Here is a 12,902-nt window from a genome sequence, read left to right on the forward strand (position 1 = left end):
TCTAGAAGCAAATATTTAAAGCAATTAAAGACCCCAAAACATAGGATTAATGCATAGGTCTGCTGTGCGTGAGAGATATGTCTTCAATATCACCTCGGCAAATCATGGATTGCCTCAGTTTTTACTCAGCACAGTCGTGCAAAATACCATGTTATTGAGGAAAGGTCACTCTTCAGAGTGGTCCTTTATGGGAACAAACATATAACGAGGCCTGATCGTTAACTAAGACCAGGCTCTTTCATCAGGTACTAACAGAGATGGAAAAATAACACCAAGAAAACATAAAAATTGCCCCAGAGATGTTTTTTGACTTCACACGTGTCTGAAAAATCAAGCAAAACAGAGGGGTGGTGACCAGTAATTAAAATGAAAAACACAACAAAATCAAATAAAATCTCCCTCGTTTCACAAATATTCAACGCAATCATTTCTGAACAAAACTATAATGTTCTGGAGAACCCAAATTCACTTTATGTTCGAGAAAATATTTTTCATGTTAATGTCAGGCCATGAGTACTTAAACAGTAATGCTTTTCAGCATCCCTGTCTGTAGACTCTTTTAATAGCAACAAACCAGGCGCTGTTTATAGCCTGTGGAAATGACTGGAAGAAAGATAGTCAGAAGTTCAGTCTATTCCTTAATAAAGACCATTCACATTATGGCCCCACGGGTGCTCACAATCATGCTATTGAAGTAATTTCTGCTATTACTGGAAATGAAAAGTTCACTTGTTACTTGGAGCCTGTTGCACTCAGAAGAAAAGATTCTTAATTAATTAATTAATCTTCTTTTAAGCTTTCTTTGGAGCATGGAGACTCCTCTTGTCTTGTTTTTATAAGCAAGACAAGGCTTATGAAATGAACCCGTATCTTTCTTGAGATCAACTGGTTTGGTTCAAGGGGGGGGAAATAAACAACAAGGAAACTTTTGGACACACTAGCCTTTCTTTGGGTTTGAAGGGTTCCTCACACAAATGCTGTACAAAAGTGCTGACTGCTCTGCTAAATGCTTTGTAAAAGCAGCCTGAACATGGCAGTCAATTTGGGAGGACACAAGTGTCTCTCGCCAGAGGAGAGTTTCTATCCGGGGCCTATAGCAGACATCTATCCATTCTCATCCTGACAACAGAAAGGAATGGCCATGCCTTGCTACCAAGCTGCTTCCTTCCCCAAGAGGCCAATCTTCTCCCTGTATCCTTTAATATCTACATTAATTTAATGGGAAAAATTACTCACTCAACCATTAGTCAAAGAGCGGCCCCACAGCTCCAGCCATCAGCAGAAACCAGAAGGACAAAGATGATAAGAGTAAAAAAAAAAAACCCAAAAATAAAAATAAATTTTCAAGCCTTAACTGCAGCAGGATTTGTTTTACCTCCTGCTCAGGTAATTTGATTTTCTTAACCAAGCTCACAACACTGGGCTCCAACACTCTGTTGTTGCTGGACACAAACATTTCTAAATCTGAAAAGTGTCCAAGTTTGACCTCCATCACCATGAGCAGTTCACTGATTGCTCCTCCAATTGTTACTTATTAGAGCATTTGCTATCACTTGGTAGAAATACTGATCAAACTTTGCTAAATTTTTAGCAAGTCAAAATTAGACTTGCAGAAGACCTTTTCTTTCAGGAGCTAGTATCACTTTGAGAAAAGCCACAGATATATTTAAGCAAGGAGCTATTAATGGTAAATGATCAGAAAAATGAAGGCTGAGAATGCAGCAGAGAAAATATGTCCTAAAATCACTATGTTTATCTGCATCTCCCCACGAAGAGTGTCTTCTATTCAAACTTGTGTGAGAAACACGAGCATGAAGCAACCAGGATTAAAGTAAAAGGAGATACCATACTCTAATGGAACCAAAAGGGCATTTCCAGCTAGAAAGATTTCTAATGAACATAAAAGTAAAAAAATCAATTTATTGAATCCTAAACTCCTGGGAGAAAAATAGTCAGTTTCTAACTCAAGAAATTCAATGGCAAAATAGAATTTCTGAATGAAAAAAATGAGGAAGACGGACTGACTTGCTGAGCTGCAGCTGAAAGAGGAGGTGTAAACTCCCCTGAACAGATCTTCATCCCTCTTTTTATTTATGCACACACATAAATATATATATATGTAAAATCACCATACATTTAACTTTAATTGTCTGGCAGGACAGCTACACCCCATGCTGCAACAGAGCCCAAGGCCCAAGGCACTCAAGAAGTTCAGTTAAACCATTTCCACATAGTATATAGACCATGGGTAGAGTTGGGAAGAAAGCTGGACAGTAAGTTGGGACCCACAATCACCAGTGCAATCAGGCAGAGTATAGATTTTACATGGTTAATTCTCAGAAGAGGCTGAAAGTAGAGCCTCGGGGAATGCACACATTATCACGGCACAGCAGGTTCCCCTGCACGGCATTCCTGCTTCGGAGAGAAAACATGGGGCACAGGGAAGTCAGCCTAATCAGAGGCACGGGTCTCAGCCACAAGTCCTGGTTTTTGTAGGATGCATAAATGGAGCCCAGGGCAATTCTTGTTTTGCAGAAGATAGGAACCTTTCCTAGCACCCAATCCAGATTAAAAAAGAAACAACTTTTCCTTAAGGAACAAGGGACAAACAAGTGCCCTGCGGAGGTCAGACCATACCCCAAACCTTCACTGCTCAAGTAATGCTTCAGGAAGCTACTAAAGCAGCAATCTCATCCCTGTGCCAATTCACCATGTGTGATCACAGTACATGAATGTCCTCTGTCATTACTTACATACTCCATGCTATTTTTACACTCAGCAATACTTCCAAACATACCCAAAATACTATGAGAATTAATGCCCATTTTTCCTTACAGAGCTTTACAGAGATCTGGTTGCAAATTGGATAGAAAACATGAGCCGTCATTTCAGTTTTTCACACAAAACATACAATGAAATTTAAAAAAATTAAATGCATTCAAGACTCAAGACATGAGACTGGGGATGCAATACCACTGCACATCAATGGTGTGAGAAACTGAGGCACAGAGTCAGTTGTGTCAAAAGAGAACATTCCATTTTAGTGCTCATTCTGTTTTTCTTTTTTTTTTCTTTTTTTTCTTTTTTTTTTAATAGTTTTGGTTAGAAGAGACCTTAAAAATAATCTCATTTCAACTTCCTGCCATGGGCAGGGACACCTTCCACTATCCCAGGTTGCTTCAAGGCCTATCCAACCTGGCCTTGAACACTTCCAAGGATAGGGAGTTCACAACCACCCTGGGCAACTTGTGCCAGCGCCTCAACACCCTCACATAAACTTTATATTCTACACCTTGAATTCACCCATATAATCAGGTATTTGGGTTTTTGCAGGCACCCATCCCTGCAACCCAAGGGCCAGGGGGCCTCAGAGGAAACAGAACAGGAAAAAATCTGTCTTCCAAACTCTTGGCTGCGGTGAAGTTTTCTGGCTTTCTGAAGTTTGCTTTTAAACTCTCAGAAATACTTCAAAGGTGCTGGGAACCCACCACCTCACAGTAAAGCAGCCTTTTCACACACCTCCAAAATACCTGGGGCAACACCTTTCACCTTCACTAGAAGTTGAAGGCTTTCTTTAATAAGTTTAAGAGGGACCATAAAAGACTGCAAGTTCTGAATGCTTGCCAATTAGTTACCCACAAAACACCACCATTTCAGAGCATATTTCTGTTAATAATATACAGACTCATAAATGTCACATGATTCTCCTCTCCTCTGCCTGTGTCAAAATACAATTTCTCTGCTCAGCTCTTATCCCTAAGTTTTCTGGCTGCATGTCTGGCAGACAGAAGGAGCATCTCTCCACCAGTGATTTCTATATTGTCTCAAAGCTCATAAGCTTTCAAAGAATCAGCTCAAAAGCTTTTTGAACATTTTTTGGTTGCAATTTTGGGAAGGTGGAGGTGTGGCCTCTGCTCTGGAAAGTTAAAGTAACCACATTGAAAATGTTTTGACCAGTGCATTGCTCAGACTCCAGCCTACCCACTGCAATGAAAAAGGTATAAAAACTCCAACATTATGTCAGGCTTTCCCACTGGGAATGTTTCTTTGCAGCCCCAGGCAGCAAATGGTTTTAAGTAAATGGCTAACACCCTGTATACATTTCTATCTTTATGTAGTTTCTGTCACTTATTATCCATTTTTAATCCTACCAGGCTCTTTGTCTTAATGGTATCTGATGAATTTCCCAGGTTAATTATGCACCATGTAAGAAAATATTTTACTTGTATCACTTTTAAATTCATTAGCTTTTAGTACCATTGTATAGCACTCCACTTGCTCTTGATTTATGGGAAAGGCTAAATAGGATCATCTGACTGACCTCTCCTGGCAATTCACTCTCCTATATACCACTAACACATCAGCTCTCATTTGTCTCTTAATCAATTTAACCTTCCCTTGAATAGAAGATCTGCCACACCCCTTACTACTTGCTCTGTCTTTCACTGGATGCTCTGTTCATCTATTCTGCCCTTTAGAACAAAGCTGTAGGTATCCAAGGGGACAGGATCCTTAATATTTTCATTATTGAACTCTTTACAGCTCTTTAAAGAGTCAAACAGCTTGTTTGTATCTGATTTCTCCTCTGCACTGAAGAACTGAACTGTCCTTAGTGCATGGACCAGGTTCACAAGGGAATTTTGGGAGTTAGGTGCTATTTCTGGTCCATACAGAGAACACACCAGTGCTGCTGGTATCTCCCTTGTGGCTACCTCACCTTGCAGCTCTCCAAAATTCCATCAGCAGTTTCAGCTACACAGGCCTGGCAATCAGCAGCAGGAAGGAAGGCAGGATAAAAAGAGACTGTCCAGCAGCAGGTCTGCTCCTGTGCCATAACCCAAAGTACAGGGAGTAGGAGTGACCCCAGGAGGCTTCAGGTTTCCCAAAGGATTAATAATAGTATGCTTGTATGCACAACAACAGCAGTGACAAGAGGGATGCCTTATGCTCTGCATCCACTTTAACATTATACCCCCATCCATATATGTGCACTGTAGCTCTTTCCAATGGACAGGGTTCTGTAGGACTGATGGTTACTGGTGATTTCCTGGATGTTGGAATGGTAAAAGTCAGTCTTCTAACCCCCAAATTCAACCCAAATTAAACCCTCTTTGCCACTTGGCAACATCCAGAAAGTTCTACTTAGTGGCAGATTTTTGGCTGTATGTATATTCAGCCTGGGAGAAAAATAAGCACTGTGGGGATCAGATTAAAGGTATCTGGCACCTGCCTGAACCACTCTCACCTTAGTTTCTGAGCCCCTTGCAGTCTTTGTGCTATTGGCTTACCCACAGGACACCAGCAGGGACTGCTTTTGCCTTTTAATGTTTCAAAATTAAAATGCAGCCTATGGCAGCTCAGGGATATGGATCTGGAACTTACTACAAGATGGGCCAGGATCCTGGAAGGGGTATCAGCTCCCACAGGCAAGCTGCATTCTAAGGCTGCAGCACACAGGTGATACTGCACATTGTTTTCCAGTTGGAGATCCACATTTTCATGGAATTACAGATTCCATGCTACCCCAGACCACACGGTGCTGCAGGAACGTAGAGCTGACAATCCCCTTGCTCCGTAAGACACCCGAGTTCAGGCAAAAACAACACAATAATATTGGTTATTCCAGGTTTACGGAGTGCCGTTGGTTGGAAAACAAATCGAATTTTCTTTTGTGCTTATGATGTTCTTCACTTCAAATGTGAGAACTGAAAAACAAAGCAGCTACCTTAAACAAACACGCCCTGAGATGCAAAACACAAGCACCTTCCCGAGACCCCTAGTACTATTCTTTTTCACGTCATGTCCCTTTGAAGTGCAGATAGCCAAAAACATTGGCAGTGCTTTCCCTCTGATGCTGCAGTTTTTGAGAGTATTATGCATATTGCAGATGCGGTTTTCTTGCACTAGATTGAAAAAAAAGAAATAATCTTATTAAAAATGTAAAAGGATTTCAGGGTTCTGTGCATACTCAGAGAAAAGAGAGATGTCAACAATAAACATGCCATCTGAACAATACGGAAGGACCTCTGTCCCATGGGCATAATAGATGTTTTATTAATAACTTGCTTTTATATATTTTTCTCATTTCCCAAAACAAAGGGAGGAGGGAAAAAAAAGGAATGGGTTGGAAAATCGAAACATTTCCTTAACCGGACAATTCAACATCCTCTCCGAAACACACGAGGATGAATTGAGACCTGGTGCATTTTCTGGGTCTCTGTTCTCCTGCCCCAGGTGCTTTTCTACCATCAGGACACCCCTGGCATGGGGACAAAGACCCCCTGTTTTTCAGGAGTCCATCATGAAGCATATCAGCTCGAGCTGACAGATTAAAAAGGTGGATCTTTTAAGTGGCTTAAGGCAGACTCAGCACAAGCATTGATGGAGAAGATGGGGTATTTACAATTTACTGATTGTCTGAGATTGGGTGGAAGGACTGGGTGGACAGGGTGTAAGAAAGAATGAGAGGGAGGACATGGCCACTTTTTTCACGTTCTGGAAGGAACAGAGCAGCTTGGCCAAAGCAAAGTTTTTCCTAATTTAAATCAGCGTTCTTCTGTCAAGTAGGAGTCTCAGCAATTGAAAAAGGAGAGAGATGTGTCTTTGCTCCTCTAGGTACCTTCAATCTGAGCGTGTTTCCAGACCCTCTGGTCTGGCCCATACCAAGTGAATATGTCCAGGGAGTCGTAATATTTACTCTCTTTGCTATGGTATAATTTCCCACCCCCCCCAAAGTCTGTATTTCAGACAACCTGAACCTCTTTGGGAATGGTGTTCCTAGAGTATAGGCCTTCAGTAAACTAGTTTTTCTTCCCAGATGGCTTTGAAAAAGCCAGGCAAACATGGGAGGGGGGAACAGAGACATGGGATGCACTGTGGCATGGGGTGTTGGAACTATATGATCTTTAAGATCCTTTCCAATGCAAACCATTCTATGATTCTATTCAGTGAAGGCAGAAAGAGCCTAAAGTAATTTTCCTATTCCATTTTCTGCTAATATATGTGACTCATGCTATTATAACACACATCTTGTTTTCTGGTAACCTACCTGTATAAACAGAGTCTTTGCTGTGAAAAACAGATGCTGCTAGAAAAGCCTCTGATCTTGATATTTGCAAAGAAATACAAAGGCTCCACCTCAGAAGCAACGTCATTTATCCCTAAGATCAACAGCAGACACTTGCTAGGAAAACATTTTAGAACAAGTAGTGAAGAGAGGTGAACCTTGAGATCCATGGCCGAAGGGTCTGCAGGCTCAGCTCAGGCACTAAGAAACCTTTCCAGGATGCAGAAATTCCTATTTACTCACGTAAGACTTTAATTGCTTCATATCCCAAATAGTTTCTACGCAGTCAGACATTAGATTTTTTTTAATCCTTTTCTTATCTGTACAGTTGGGGACCCATTCATAAAAGAATTGGAACGTTTGCCCCCAAAGGTGCCAGAGTGCAGAAGGAATCCATCACTTGCATATCAGGTTGGGAGGCCTTTTTCTGCCTTAATTCAAGTGCACTCTGCACTCTACAGGGGTCACAAGTCAGGCTTCTTGCCTTTTCTATGGACACTGCTGTGAAAGAGGCCAGGATAACTCACTGGATAGATGGGAAAAAGCTCTCTAATTAAGAAGCAAGTGTACATCTGTCTCAGGCCACTTGCCAAGCATAATGTGGTGGGGAAGCAAATCATTCTGCTGTTGGAAACTGTTCCTTTTGGACTTGCTGACTCCAGAAGTGGAGGTGACAGACGCCTCACAGTCAGGTCTCGGGGCTTTTTGTGCCCACCTAATGGTGACGAAGTTGTGGGATTTGTCAGAAGTTCATCTGATCATAAACGTGCCAGAGGTTCCTGAGGTTTAGACAGCTCTGAACATGTCTCTGATTTACTTATTTAAACTTATACCAGGCATTGCTGTGAAAACACAGGTAGACGTGCACAGTAACAGATGTGTCTGACAATTATCTCCAGGAACCTGTGGCCAGGTTATGTCAGAAATGGGCCCAGATGTGGCCAGTGTCACCATGGGGTGGGAGGAAAAGGAGAAGGGGAGGACACTGTCAAAATGGATAGGCAGTTTGGCAAGAAAAAGCTGGACCACTTGGGAAATTTGGCACATTCCAGATTTTCTGCTGCCCTCCAAAGAGACTGTGCTTATGGAAAGAAGTCTCCCGAAAACCTTAGACTGGAGTTTGATGAAAAAGCTAGTCCTGCCCCTGAAGATCATACTTCACATGAGCACATCTCCTGCGTGGACAATGGAGGAGAATATGTTACCAGAGCCAGAATTCCATCTGTTCCTAAGTTTATTTTATTAGTTTCACATCATATCCTTCTGAAGCTATTAATAAGGGAAGAGGTGAGAAAGAGAGGGATGTAGCCAGCCACTCTGGGAACAAACAAGAGCACCCTCAGCACCATCCTGCCATCACATATGAAGCAGGTGAGATCAGTGTCCACGTTCTGAATGAGGATAATGATTTGGGCTAGTGCATCATTTTGCAACTTCAGCCCATCTTCTTGAATAAAAGCAGCCACTGTGGTACTGATGTCCCTTCTACAGTCACTGGTTAGCCAGTAAGGCCCTGAGGTGGCTTTTATTATCCTTCTGGTTGTAGTAGCACAAAGAGAGGCAGACTCAGAGCTTATATTGAGATGTCGAAGTCCTTTTAACCCTTTTTCTCTCCACTTCAAGCAAAACTACAAAGTCTTGAAGGGCTGTCTCATGTCAGGTTGGATATTAGGAAGAAATTCTTGACTGTGAGGGTGATGAGGCCCTGGCACAGGTTGCCCACAGAAGCTGTGGCTGCCCCATCCCTGGAAGTGTCCAAAGTCACATTGGACGAGGCTTAAAGCAACCTGGGATAGTGGAAGGTGTCCCTGCCCATGGCACTGGATGAGCTTTAAGGTCCTTTCCAACCCAAACCACTCTGATTCTATGAAAGAGTTGTAAAAGAGATCCGAGCTCGCACAGGAACATCTTTGCTTAACATCCACCGCGTTGATGACTGTAAGTTAATTACCGCGCACACTGTACCGGTGACAGTAAATATTAGTGCTCTGTGCTACAGAACAAATATCCCATGATGAAAAATTCAAACGGTATCGAGCTTTTCATTAGTGCAGTAATGGCTTTCTCACACATTTAGCTCATTTTTAATTCGACCTGCTAGGGGAAGGAAATGACATACTTTCTGTTGAATAAGACAGCGCCGAGATTATATGAAGGTGCGTTTTTATGGGTAAAGAAACGTATGCCACATTAATCTATTTTTATGCCTTGCAGTACGTGCTGATGAGTCATTTGAATGCCAAGTTTCATTAGTAAATTGGGAGTGATATAGGCAGCTCTGTGCTAAAATAAAAATATATATTTTGTTTAAGAACGTGAAAATTTCACTAGAGCTGCAGAATGTCTTAAACACTAAGTAGGATCATAGGATATAAGGATTAAATCTTGGAACCCTGTTTACAGAGGGAAATTTGTGTCCATAAAATGCACATTAGGAATACAATCTGTCCGACATTGTATTGTTCTATCATTTCTCTACGGATCATATTAGTCAGTGTCCTGTTAACATCCATTTTATCATACTGTCATAATATTATATTGAAATGAGATCTGGCACTTTTGGGGTCCTGTGCAAGATGAAAAAATGGGTCTCCAGCAGTCTTCCTCTTAGATATAATTGAAAAAGAGGCAGGCATGAGGGCATGCTGTGATTCACGCTGCCGGAGAGTGATCTGGAATCATTCAGATGATGAGTACATAGAGAATGCCATGCACAGAAAGATGGCAATTTGCTGTACTAATGTTTTGAAAATGAAAATTTCTAGCTGTTTTGCAGAGGAGCTTAGTAGGAAAGGCAGAAGAAAAAAAACTAATAATAAAATCTTTTATAGTTAAGTCAGATTATTTCTGTTGTTTTTGGAAAGGCTGCACTGCAAGAAATGTGTTTTCTGGAGAATGATGTAAAGCATAAATGAACATTGCTTTATTGACCAAAATAAGTGTAAAATACAGGAAATGGAAGGAAAACAGCAAATGAAAAAAATTTTCTCCTGTTCCTTGAAGGATAGTTTTACAGAGGGATCCAGGGGGACCTTTCAGAGTCCTTAAACTGAATCTTGAATCCCCACTGTGGCCATTTGGCCACAAGGATGGACACCCAGGTACACCCAGTACTTCAAGCCCATAAGCCTATATTTCTGCCATCAAGCCACATTTCCAATAGCCAAGCTACCTGAAAATTCCCAGCAGGAATGAAAACAATGCTTCTCCTTCTTCCCAAATAGATTATAACTAATGATATCAATGTCCTATTCTTTTGGTGCTTCCACTGAGCTTTAACACTAATAAATAAATCAAATGAACACTTCCAACCTTTGTTTAATACCTATGCTGTCAGTGGTGGTGCACAGCCAGTATTAAAAAGATGGGGTTTTTTTCTTGTTGTCCTTTGTTTTGATTAGCTTTGTTCTTGATATCATCATTTGGTATTAAAGGAATGAAATTTAGTACTAAATTATGTACCTTTCTTCAGAATTTTGTTGTTAAGACTCCCAAGCTCATGCAGCTGGCCTATCCTCAAGAGAGTGACCCAGCAACCTGACCCGAGTTCTCTTTTAGGAACTGAACCAAGCTTCTGTAAAATCCAACCCTGCTTTTGGTCCCCACTTCATCGGGGGTGCAGTTGGAGACCTGCAGACAAAGCAAGGCCACAGGCTCAACTTTGTGACATCCTGGGATGTCACCTCCTCATCAAACACATGAGAAAATCCATTTTAGTGAACATTCCTTTCAGAAACCATGCTGTACAGTAACAACTCCTCTATCTGCATGTTGGAGCAGATGCAATCAAAATCAATGTTTTTCAGCAGGCTTTAAAGAGCCTTTAAAATATGGTACATCATCCATATTTTTGCCCTCTATTTTACAGCTTAAGTTCTTCTCAGCTACCCCTCACCATCCTCTGTGGTCGCTGGAGACATTTTTAAATCATCATTCCTTGTTCTCCTCAATGTATCTGTTTTTACCATTGCTATTTAAATTTTTTATAAGTCTCTATACACTAAAACAGCCGAAGTGTGATCTTTCCAGCAGAAAGGAGGAGACTCCTTTCCTTAGGAGGAACATATGTGCTTTGCAGGGCTATGAGTGACCCAGAAATAGATGGTTCCTGAGAAAACACTGTTAAGCACCAAGATGGGCAATTTACTACACGTGCAAGTCCAGGTGAACAGGGAATCTCCAAGAATCTCCCATTGAGCCGAAATCGGGACCATTTTTATAGCTTTCAGTTTTGAGGTCACAGTCACCCGGACTGGAAACTCAAAAATGACTTCAAAAAGGCAAATGCTAACTAGATTTCACACTAGATTTCATTTTACTTGGCATTACAGAAAGAATGCAGGTATTAAATAGACTGTTTCCTGTATACAATAAGGTTAATTAGTAGCAAGGGATGGAAATCAGTGTAGACATAACTCTTTTAGACAGGTATCAAAAATAATCCCCTGATCCCCACAGGCCCCAGCTGCACTGAAAGAAGAACAATATAAAAGATTCTTTAAAAGAAATTTTTCAAACATTCTCCAGGTGTCCCAGCTATATTTAAATGGGCCCGTGGCCCCATGCGTTCTCCAACCCTTTCTGTTCTACAGTTCCCTTGCTCCAAGTTAAATGAGCAGAGTACTTGCACAGAATTTTGAGGTGCAACATAAAGGATTTCTGTACAAAGAGACTGGGATTGCAAACCGAGACAGACAGGAGAACAAAAAGAAGAATATATTCTGGAGTGAATGGGACTTCCCTAAGCTCCTTATCAATAAGGTTAATAAGGGTCCATGCAATTTACTGATCACTACGATGCAACAACTGGGCTAAAGCTATAAAGAAGCTACACAGATACCAGCTTTTCGTGCTTCTCAGGGCCCACCACATTAAAGTCCCTTTACCCTTTCCCTGTCACCCCTCTCAAGAGAATAAACTCCAGTCTGTGTGATTGGCCTCACTAAAATCCCTGGTCTGCTATTACGCTTCTACCTGCCCTAGTTAAGCAGATTAATAATTATTTCCTCGAATTTGATCCTCCAGTCCCTTTGTAATTGAAGCAGTAATGCTCAGATATTTCTAAAAATGTATTTCTGAAAAATACATTTCCTTTTTTCTCCGGTTTAATTTTGTTATCCTCAATCATATGCATGATAGAAAAAAAAAATCCCAAACTTCTATCTCCTTTATAAAATACATGTCATATCAAAAAGGTGACAAGAGGGGGAAAAGTAATTAGTGAGTTCACAGAGTTCAGTAGAAAAGTTAAAATAGAGTAACACATTACTTTTTATGTTAAGATTTCACAAGACAAATCTTGCCTGTGTTTTAATTGCATGTGACCCTGGCAGTCCCACTCTGAAATGAAGTGCCGTAAAATTAAAGATGACAGACGCTCAAAACAAGTCTTGTGATCTTGATTAAACTACAAAGACCACACTTTCTCTCTGCTGCAACTCAGATATGATGGGCTGTTTTATTTGGGGAATTGCTTCATTAATGCTTTCTTTGACTAGACATGTTTATTATAAAAAATACTGAATATGGTGATATCTTGCATAGCTAAATAAAGTCTAAAAGACAAAAAAAAAAATTGGGAATCTTTAAATAACCTCAAGACCTAAATGCTTCTTTTAAAGATCATGGGCATCTGTAGAAGGAGGTACCAAGCATCCCTGCAGTGTACAGCACCTATTTTGAAAAGTAAAAGGGTTTTTTTCACAATTATGTCTCTAAGAACCAAATTGATTGTTCTGTCAGTATTATCTGATGATTATTTCAAGTCAGATTTCCACAGGCCAAAATAAAATGGGGGGGGGGGCTAGGGGGGTGGGGAGGAGAGAAGAAATGGAGG

General features: G+C 40.9%; 1 long non-coding RNA gene across 2 annotated transcripts in view; it reads right to left on the reverse strand.

Annotated features, from left to right (window-relative positions):
* LOC135417453 (uncharacterized) overlaps positions 1-12,902 on the reverse strand; it is a 46,759-nt gene that overhangs the window by 33,339 nt on the left and 518 nt on the right. For both annotated transcript variants that reach the window (XR_010432041.1, XR_010432040.1), the window contains exon 2: positions 10,529-10,696. This is a non-coding gene — a long non-coding RNA (uncharacterized LOC135417453). The remainder of the gene's footprint in view (positions 1-10,528; positions 10,697-12,902) is intronic.

The sequence above is a fragment of the Pseudopipra pipra genome, chromosome 7 (genome assembly GCF_036250125.1).
Source record: "Pseudopipra pipra isolate bDixPip1 chromosome 7, bDixPip1.hap1, whole genome shotgun sequence".
NCBI lineage: Eukaryota > Metazoa > Chordata > Aves > Passeriformes > Pipridae > Pseudopipra > Pseudopipra pipra.